Source organism: Neofelis nebulosa, chromosome 1, assembly GCF_028018385.1.
Source record: "Neofelis nebulosa isolate mNeoNeb1 chromosome 1, mNeoNeb1.pri, whole genome shotgun sequence".
In the NCBI taxonomy this organism is placed as follows: domain Eukaryota; kingdom Metazoa; phylum Chordata; class Mammalia; order Carnivora; family Felidae; genus Neofelis; species Neofelis nebulosa.
The window spans coordinates 180,337,841-180,348,736 of NC_080782.1; the positions used below are offsets into that span (position 1 = coordinate 180,337,841).

The window sequence follows — 10,896 nt, forward strand, 5'->3', positions numbered from 1 at the left end:
CAAATAAAATGCAATTCCTAGTGAACTCTAGACAACCTCAGCCCTACTGCCAACCTCACAAGAAAACACCCACCAAACAAGTTAATAAATGTGTGTGTTAAGTCTAGTTACAGTCCAATTGAGTTCTGAACACAAATACTACAAAGGTTCAGCATCTAGGGAGAAAAGTTAACCATTTAATATTTTATTTAAAATCTGACTTCCATTTTAGCATGTAAAGAAATCCTCTAAATGTCTTATCACTATTCTATATTAAATAGTAATGCTAAAAGCTTTAAAATGAAATTATATGGTTTGGTAGAGTAAATATCACTTTTTTCACTAATCACCATGGCACACCTTTCTGGAGACTACTATAACCCATGCTAACCTTATGGGGCTTTAAAAACATTTAAAGCAGTATTTGTCATTAAATGATCGAAACAAAACCACTTTAAGGTTTTCAATTCAAAAGGTTTAAGAACTCAAACTAAAGGACAATTAGATCCTCATTTTATTAATCGTGGCACAATTCTTTGTATTTTCTCTCTGAAAAGTTACCTTTTAATAATCACTCCACAACTATGAAACTCTTACCTTTCTATTCAGGGATCCATGATTAAACTCTAAGTTTCTTTAAAAAGGGATACATTAGCAGTTAAGCTTTCCATGTTCAGATTTTACATAATCTATTTTATAACACGGTGTAATAAGTAAGTTATGGCAAATTTACTCCATATTACAGCTTTCCTTCAAAATTTAGCTTGGATCCAATTTTAACAACGGATCCTTTAAAATATGATTATTCTCAAGTTAACCCACATTCTTCTACAAGGTGAAAACACAGGCTAGACACAAACACATGAAAGAAAAAGCAGAAATGTTGAATAAAATACTGTTACTGCCACTTCTTAGGTTCCACTCCAGTGGACTTGAAGTTACATATGCCTAGACCAACTATCAATGCTGCAAAAGTCCGGTTTATGAAGGGAGAAGTACTAATAGTATTACAGCATTAGAGAAAACCTAACTTCAGACTCCCAGCCTACACTCTTGGCATGAGACATGTCCACACACACACACTTGTCACTCTGCTTAGCATTGGCGTGTCTTCTTTTTAACTGTTTTTTAAGTTCCAGAAAGTTAACAACAGTCTAAGGACCACTAACTGTTTATACAGCATAGATAATTACTAAGAAAACTAGTACGTAACCAGTTAACAGTTATACATTAAGAACACCAGTACTGGTAAAACAGTATTTGATTACTAGAAACAAGACAACCTCCCCTCCCCAAATGTCAATTAACATGCTTAAAAAGCAACCAAACCCCACAACTTTCTTAATACATTGCTTTAAACAGAGTATTTTCACCAAATTTAAATAAACAATGCACAAGCAATGCAATTATTAATTTTTGGATGAAGACAGCGCAAATACCAACTCTAAAAAAGCAAAAAGGCATCTCCCAACTTCACAAATTATCATACGTTTATTAAAATAAATTTCCTTCAGACACAATTAAAATCAAATACTTAATAAATCTATTCCAATATAGTAAAAACTTATAATCCTGACATGCAACCTCAGAATGTTTTAGCACAAAATTATGACAAAACTTCAGTTTAAGAAACAGAAAGTTGTATAGATGAATTTCAAAATTAAAATTACAAAGTTTTTAAAAATACTTTACATTTCTGGAACGTTTAAAGTGGAAGTCGCATCTTCAGTAATATTTAATTTTCAAAATCTTCTGGTCACAATCCCCACCAAACTCAACAGGCCGGGACAAGTGCAATACCATACAGAAACACAGCATTGCAACCGATCCCAACCTGTGTAGAAAGGGGTTTGATTTTCCCTTACTTTTCTACAGACTTTTCACTACCACAGTCAGTTTTGCATGGATTTGCACAGCAGAATATCACACAGCTGGATGCAAACCTGCAAAACTAACCATAGAAGAGTGTTCAGTAACTGGACAGTTTGACTGGGCGACAGGCCGAGGCTGGAGTTCTACAGCTAGCAGTACTTTAAGTGCTCATAATGCAGTAGATAACTAAACACTACCTGCACTATAAGCACTTTAGTGCTACAGAAGCTGTCACATCAGATACACCAGGCAGATTCTACATCGACACAATAAAAGTACACAAAATTAGTAAAAATCACTTGAAGGAAATAGCAGGCCACCATCAGTTTTGCATAGATTTGCACAACTACATTCTTCTTGTAGTGCAACTATGCAAAACTAACAGAGGACTGCAAACAAAAAGTATTAAAACACCTATATACTTGCTTGGCTTGGATTATTGGATGAAAACATAACTTCTTATGCCAGAAGGAGCACTTAGGGCAGTAGATGCTAATCTACTTCACTATCTGCACTAGATGCACCTTAGAACAAAAAGCACTCAACACCAGCAGGCCCTGCACTTTAAAGCCCACCTTGGCTTCCCGAGGCAGCTGTCACCATAATGCTACAAGTGCCTTCACTGCAGTAGATGCACATATCACTACCTGCACTGTAAGCACTTTGACATTATTCTGACTGGTCACAATCTTCAGTCTCACAAGGTGATGTTCTCTTTATTCCTGCTAAATTTGAAATAAATAATTAGAAGAACACCTCAAACTTTTAAGGGCTAGAAAACATACAAAATTCAGCATAATTCCTAATGGGGAAGAGAAAATGAGTTTATCTCAAACCTGCGAATTTCATTCACAAGCACATTTACACCTTAAAAGTAGAAAAAAAATCTTTTTCACAAGACAATCTTAACCATCTAATACTGTCAAAGAAATTGGTGGCTCTTCCTTTACCTGGAGGTTCCCAAAGACATACTCAAAAAAAAAAAAAAATCAAGATTAGACTGCATATGAATGAGAATTAACAGGGCAATTTGATTCATACATGTACCTTTTTAGAGGAAATCTTCATATCCACGTGGCAAAACATTTTTTTCTTCTGGCTTCCAATTAGCAAATACTTGGCAAATCAATTAACAAAATTACCTTTCAGACTACATTTCAAGTGTTATTAGCTTGTTATAGAACTTAAATATCCTGTTTAAATTGTTTTGAACCTTGAAAACTTACTCCAAATTAGATCTACTTTATCACCCAACTTAAAGCAGTTCTAAAATTACATTTTATAAACTGCATACCAGTTTCCAAAGATTTTTATGGTATTTGCATTGTACTTTAACTTAAAAATTAGCTGGCCACAGAGTTAATATTTTAGAAAAGGTAAGTGAACAAAATACAAGATACCTATTTCACTATTTGAAAACCCAATCCCATTTTACTCAAATGATTAAAATTAAAAAAAATTGTTTTAAAGAAAAAGTTAACCAAAAAGAATTAGAATACACTTACCCACTAGGGAAAACTTTCTTCTTGCAAGTATCCTTAGAAAAGCTTTTGGTGCAGTTAGGTCCACGTGTATGACTGGGTTGGGGGGTGGGGAGACAGGGATAAAAGACAAACATATTTGCTGAAAATTATTATCACCTCCAAACCCATACTTAAATTTAAATTTGCTTATTTCTAACGCTCTTGTATCAATTAGTTACATTCATTTGCCAAAATGAGGATAACATAGCCAAGCAACACTGGCAATGTTTAAAAGACCAACAATGTATAGAAGTGTAAACGTGTAAGAGAATAAAGTTGAAAAACCCACAGGTATTAAATTCATGTCTTATTTAAAAAGATCCTGAAATACTCCAGTATGATCCACAGCAATCCTTTACTGTACAGTTCTAATGAGAGGGAAAAGCAGCAGCAGCAAAGGGACTATTCTTTACCACCCCTCCCCCATCCAAGACCTCGTGGCTGCAAGCCGGGATAAAGAGTTGTTTCCTCAAGTGATGTGGTCGGATGGCATGTTGGTAATTTTTTCTTTTGGCGATACTGCAGGAACGAGTCTGCCTTCTCCAGTTCCCGTCCCCTTTGCTCCGGCTAAGGAGTAGAAAAGGGAGCAGGAACGCTCGAGACTGCAAAGTGCCCGCCTCGCTCATGGAGCCCGGGCCGGCAGCACATGTCGCACAAGGGGGTGCATGGCCCTGCGGTTTCGCGAGCGGCCGCCAGGGGGCGGTGGGTCAGAGTCGGGCCCTGCCGGACGCGGCAACCCCCCACCCCGTTTCCCGGCGGCAGCCGCGCGGCGACCGGCGGCGCCGAGGCCCGAGCGCGGCGGGGACGCGGGCGCGCCGCCCCTCCTTTGTGTCCCCCGCCCCCCCCCCCCCAGCCCGGCCCAGAGGGGCGGGGGCTCCGCGACTGCGGTGCCCGTCGCACGCGGCCCGAGGCCTAAGCCGGGAACAATCGGCGGCGGCGCGCAGTCGCCGCCATGTCCCCCGCCCTCACCCCCGCGCAGCCCGCCCCGCAGGAATATGGCGGCGCGGCCGCCGCTCCCGCCGAGCCGGGCCAGCCCTCCCGCGCCGCGCTCCCCGCCAGCGGACGGGCAAAGGCGGCTCCACGCCGTCACCGAGGCCGGCCAGGGCCTGCTCCGCGGGCCACGGCCCGGGAAGTTGCGAGCCCCACCCGGGACTGCCCACGCGGGTTAACAAAGCCCACGCGGAGTGGGGGTGGCGTCCAGGCCGCGCCGCCCCGAGCTCCCGCGCCCTCCGCCCACCCTCGCGCGTACAAAGTTTGGGGGCCCGCGGGCTCCCGCCCACGCCACGCCGCCCGCCAGCGCGCAGGTACCTCGTGGGCGCGCCCCCTCCCGGCCCGCGGCCTGCCCCATGTGCCGCTGCCGCCGCCGCTTTGTTCTGGAGGCGCTTTAACTCTCGCCCCCAGGAGAAACTTTCCCTTCCCGGGGACCCCGCGCCCCGCGTGCACCCCGAGCCCTGGAAGGGGCGCGGGCCTCGCGCGTACCCTCCCTGAGGGGCCATTGTGTGCGCCGCGCGCCCACCCGCCCGCCGGGGCCGGCCCAGGCAGGGTCCGCGCGGGTCCCGGGCGCGGCCGCCTCGCGCACGCCGCCCCCTCCCACCCTCCCTTCCCCGGCCCTGCCCTGCCCCTCCGCCAGCCCGCAAGCAAGCGAGGGGGCAGCGAGTCGCCGCTGCCACACGCAGGGGTGGCCAACGGCCCGAGACCCGCCCCGGCCCCCGGCCACGCCGCCGCCGCCACGCTGCCCCGGGCCATTCCGCCCCACCCGCCCGCCCGCCCTCCCTCCGGACTGGGGCCGCACACAACAGGTTTCACTCACTCGGCGGAGGGGCGGGCAGACTCACCAGGAGGAGTAGCCGCCACCATCTTCGCCTCGCCCGCCGCGGGCTCTCGCTCCCGCCTCCCCACCCGCCTCCGCTTTACTACGACCGGAGGCCCCAGGCCGGGGGTGCGGCCGGCCGATCGGCCGGCCCCGCCAAGGAGCTTCGCGAGGGGCGCGAGCCGCGACTACGCGGCGGGGGTCGTCCCCACCCCCTCGGCCTCGCCCGAGGGCGCGAAGTGGCGCGAAGGCGCAGGTCGGGCGGCGACGGCAGCACCTCGAAGGGCCATGTGGGTGAATGAAGGGCGGCGGCTCCCGCCTCAACGTAAATACGGACAAGCCCCACTCCCTCATTAGCATAAAAAACAAAGTACTTCCGACCTCCCCGCCCGCCCGCCAATCACCGCAGGCCCCGCCCACGGCGGCTCGGCTCGGCGGCCGGGAGAGCGGGAGCTGGGAGCCGCTCGCGGCGCAGCGCTGCCTCTCCCCGGCCGCGCTTCCCCGCCGCCCGCCCACCGCCGCCCGCCTCGCGGAGCGCCTCGCCCGGACACCTAGCGCCACGCCTCCGGCACGCCCTCCGTTAACAAGCTCTGCGCGCGTGCAGACCCCCGCGAGCCGCACACCCTCCTGGAAGCGCACGCTTGCTGCGGCTTCCTGAGAGCTCTGCTCTCCCTGGGACTCGACGTGTACGCGATGTGATTACTGTTTATTACTTTCCTTGCCCACGATGGGTCTCGGTGGTAATTAGGGGCCTGCTTCATGCCAACATGAACCAAAGATAAATAAAACCCAGTGACTTACTCTCACATTGAAACCGGATTACTGCGTGCACAGATCGTTTTAGAACAGAGATAAATGCATTACACCCGGGACTCATGAATGCACACATCGTTGAAGTGTTTCCTTAACCCGGCCGTGTGTAAACCAAAACGCATGCCCGAGCAGAGGTTTCGCAGCTGCAGTACCTGATCCTCCTCTCATACCCCGCTGCACTTAGTAAGAACACTTGGCTCCCCTGTGCAAATAGTAGAGCTCGGAAAGAACCTCATCAACAACCATAAAGCTGAGAAAAGGAGCCCACTCAGGAGCACGTCCTTCTACACATTGTGGTTTAGGAAATTCCAGAATTCTCGGAAACAATTGTCAAAAGAAGTGAGGTTTCATAACATTTACTACAAATACAGTAATTTTAAATTGGTTTTAAATAATCCAGTAAGTATTTGGTGGAAAGCACATAACCACTATTTCGTGATTTTACAAGCCAACTGGAAACACCATATTACCAGAAGATGTCTATAATGTCCAAATGTTAAAATATTCGGCATTCAAATTTGATGATATTGCTAATATTTACTATCTTTATGACTCATGTTGTCATGCTTTGCTTAAATTGTCAGACTAGAGATGATATAAAAAGTAAAGGATTAACTCTTTGCTAGTCTTTTATACGAAGGACATTTTTTTCTATATATTTTTGCTTTACAAATCCAAATAAATGGCCAAATCTGAAATTTTACAATATTTAGTCTTTCTATAATGGTCATTTATGAGACTTTCAAAGGGGGAAAACTTATTGCTAATTTTATTTAAAGTCTGTATTTACATTACTTTTGGCCAGGATTGACAGATATATCAATTTCTTTTTCTTTAAAACTTCTTCTTCTGCTTTAAGTTAGAATGGCTGGGAGGAGGAGTGCTGTGAGTGTTCATAACACTCTCTGAATCATGGGAAATCCCACCTGTACACAGGTTTCTTAGCAGGAGAGAGTTATTTATCTCAATTTTTTTTCCAATTAAAGTCAACACTGCAATACTCCTGTGTTTAAAAAGCTCTTTTTTAGACATCTAACAATATTTCTGTGGAAATCTAACATACAAGTAACTATTTTCTGTGATTACAGTTTGCGAGATTTAATTCTTGATGTATATACATTTTTACGGTAATCAGAATTTTGGAAGATGTAAATTCATTTAAACCAACTTACTTGGAAATCCCAGAAAGTTTCACAATTAGTAGATTGCATTTTATTTTTAAGGGGTTCACTTACACTTCCTTTCAAAATTAAGAAACAAATTATGAGTATAATTAGAATAATTGAAAACTTTTCAATCCCAATGAATTTAAAGATTACCAACTTTGTATTGTTTTAAGTCATTACTAACTAAAAACTCATCCTTCTCAATTTTAGGGGCCACACCTAGGGCCACAGCTAGGTATACTTTATCACTAAAGTAAAGATTTTGTGGTTATGATTTTGAAGATCAGAAAAAATTTCTGAACTGCTAACAAATGCCTTCTGCAACCAAGAAATGTAAAAACAAAGCTATCTGAAATGCCAACGTAGACACACAGTCTTCTCAAGTTAACTAAAACAGACGATACTGTTTTACACAATCCAGAACTTTTTAGATGATTTGAAAAGCTCAATTCAACATGAGAACATTTGCATTAACTTTGTACATTATATATAACAAGTAGTAGAGAAATATTTGTATTTTTTACTTTTCATCCAGATGTTTCAGTCTTATAGGTGTTATGAGTTGAAAACATGTGAAAAGTTCTGATCTTGTAACATTCAGAATTTTATTCCCTATTTTTTGCTATTTGGCTACATCAGTATCAATTGACTTAATTGTATTGAATTTTTGAAAGAGAAATTCAGTTTAAATATTGTTTTGTAGCACGATTACAGGATTTTAAGAAACTAATGAAGCAATAATCCCATTCACATTAGAGATGTGAAAACTCAAGAATGGTGCAGGAATACAAGACAAATACAATTATCTGTTATTTTAAACCTGTATCTCTGTATAATTTGAATAGTAATTTGGAGATTGCCTGTAACTTGGCTCTTGCAATTAAGTATATTTCATATTTTGGCAATTTGGCATTTTTAATATAGATTCCTATAGTAATTTATATTTTCTTATAGTATTCGAATTTTAAGGGAAAAGGAGATATATTTAAACATCACTTTGACTTTGGAAAATTAACAGGTTTTATAAATCAAGAACATTTTGAACTCTTTTATAAGGTAGCAAAAAGGGATAAATGATACAAATTTATTGATGACATTTTGGATTTTTACAATATGTATCTGTAAATGTTTGAAAATGCATAGTCTAGTCTTAACCACATTAATCATGTTTTATATTTAGGATTTTAAAGATATTCAATCCAAGTTAACAATCATCTATTAAGTATCTGCTATTCTCTGGGTACTGGTCAACATTTTAATAAGGAATAAGACAGAGCCTATGCTTATGAAAAGTTTAAGAATTATAGTATATTACAGATTATCATTAATATTTCACAAATAAACCAAAAGATTTAGGTCTTCAGGCTTTTATTTGTTCCTTCCAATGTCTAATAAAGTAATCCCACTGATGTCAGGTTATTTCCTTAGTTGAGAATTTAGAATATCTGTACTCCATATATGTTATTTGATAATCACACATAACATGAATATATGGATTATTTGCTACAAATGGCATTCCAAGGTGCTGTTGATGACAATAGATTTATAGTGAACACAAAGATCATGATCATTTAACCTGATAGTTCCATTTATGGTTTTGAAATTAAGAAAATACAAATTATAGAGGGAAAGATCAATGTGTGTGGTTTTGAATAAAGAAGCAATTTGAAGAAAGTCCTTTTATTTATTTATTTATTTATTTATTGGTATCCTTGAAAGTGTCACTGTGGTACTCTGTAGAATCAGATGGGAGTAATTGATTATTATTTAATTAAGAAAACTAGGGGCGTCTGCGTGGCTCAGTCGGTTAAGCGTTCGACTTTGTCTCAGGTCATGATCTTGCGGTTTGTGAGTTGGAGCCCTGTATCGGGCTCTGTGCTGACAGCTCAGAGCCTGGAGACTGTTTCGGATTCTGTGTCTTGCTCTCTCTCTGCCCCTCCCCTGCTCATGCTCTGTCTCTGTCTCAAAAAGTAAATAAAACATTACAAAAATTTAAAAAAAAAACCTAAATATACTAGGTACTATTTGTCACAATAAAGAGACAGTCTCAACTCTTAAAGAGATTTGGTGTGCACTTATGGTTATCAATATATGTAAATTGTATGGCTTTCAGAAACAGATGATATATATTAAAAAAATTTTTTTAAACATTTATTCATTTATGAGAGACAGAGAGCACAAGCAGGGTGGGGGCAGAGAGAGAGGGAGACACAGAACTGAAGCAGGCTCCAGGCTCCGATCTGTCAGCACAGAGCCCGACGCAGGGCTCCAACTCACAAGCTGTGAGATAGTGACCTGAGCCGAAGTTGGACGCTTAACCGAATGAGCCACCCAGGCACCCCTACAGATAATATATTTTTAATTAAACAGTTAAAGGTGATGTATCATAATTATAGTAAAGTATTTTACTCATTTTTCACTTAATTTATGCAACATCAAAATTAGAAGTGCCTTATGTTTAATTTCTTGTTTTTAACTTAATTCAGTAGTTCTTTACCTGGCTGTACTTTACAATTACCCATAGAGTCTTTAAAACATGCAAATGCCTGGCCCTTACTTGAAAATATTCTAATTTAATTGGTCAGAACTGGGACTGGAACATCATTTTTTAATAAATTTCCAGGTCATGCCTACGCTAAGTCAGAACTGACAAGCTCTGGTACTTAGTGTTTGCATTAGATAAAAGTGTTTGATTAATCAGTACCTTTAGCTGGTTAATCTTGATAGGTGCTTGTGCAGGTATCCATCCATATTACATATTTGCATTATTAACACACACAGAGAACTATGCAAAACTGACCCAGGGTATTTTAAATCCTTCACCCAAGAGTCATGGGCATAAAAGTTAAAAAAACAATAATAAGCAAAAACTTCAGAAATAATGTTGAAAAACCTATGAACTTTAACTGTAGCAACCTTGGTTTATAAGGCACATTGGAAGCTAGCATCCTGTTATATTTTTGCTATTTGGGGTTGCAATGTAATTTAAGAAATCTATTTAACAATGGAAAATCATTCCAAATATGGATTGTGTTTGAAAAATTGTCTGTAGTGGACACATTCAGATGTAAGTTGAATTTTTTTCTCAATCATTTAGCAGTGAGAAAAGGATATATACAAAGATCATCTGGGTCATCTGTAAGATCTTTTTTTAAAATTTAATTTATTTTTTTAATTTACATCCACGTTAGTTAGCATATAGTGCAACAATGATTTCAGGAGTAGATTCCTTATTGCCCCTTACCCATTTAGCCCATCCTCCCTCCCACAACCCCTCAGTCATCTATAATATCTTAAAAATAATAAAAGACAGACAACAAACAGATCTCTGGTAGGAGTAATTACTGAATGCTAATGCTTTCAATGAATTTTTATTTAATTTCCTAAAAGCTTCTTAGGTTTTCTTTATATTTCTTGCTTTCAAACATAGGTTTTAACTTCAATTTATATCAGAGGAAACAAGTTGATTCAGCCAATCATCTAAGTCTGTTCGGGTAGCTCATAGTTCCATAATCAACTTAAGATATTGATTATACAATTACCTCTTTAAGATTGGTTAAAATAACACAGATTTCACAATTGTCATCATAGTTCCATAATCAACTTAAGATATTGATTATACAATTATCTCTTTAAGATTGGTTAAAATAACACAGATTTCACAATTGTCATGTTATTTTACATAATTACACTTGAGTACTTAACATTCAGGCCTAATACTTTCTATGTATAT

At 41.3% G+C, this 10,896-nt stretch overlaps 1 long non-coding RNA gene across 1 annotated transcript in view; it reads right to left on the minus strand.

The window, feature by feature from the left end:
- LOC131483652 (uncharacterized) overlaps positions 1-4,182 on the minus strand; it is a 35,149-nt gene extending 30,967 nt beyond the window's left edge. Inside the window, exon 1 of the long non-coding RNA XR_009247837.1 lies at positions 3,357-4,182. This is a non-coding gene — a long non-coding RNA (uncharacterized LOC131483652). The remainder of the gene's footprint in view (positions 1-3,356) is intronic.
- Positions 4,183-10,896: the final 6,714 nt, after the last annotated feature.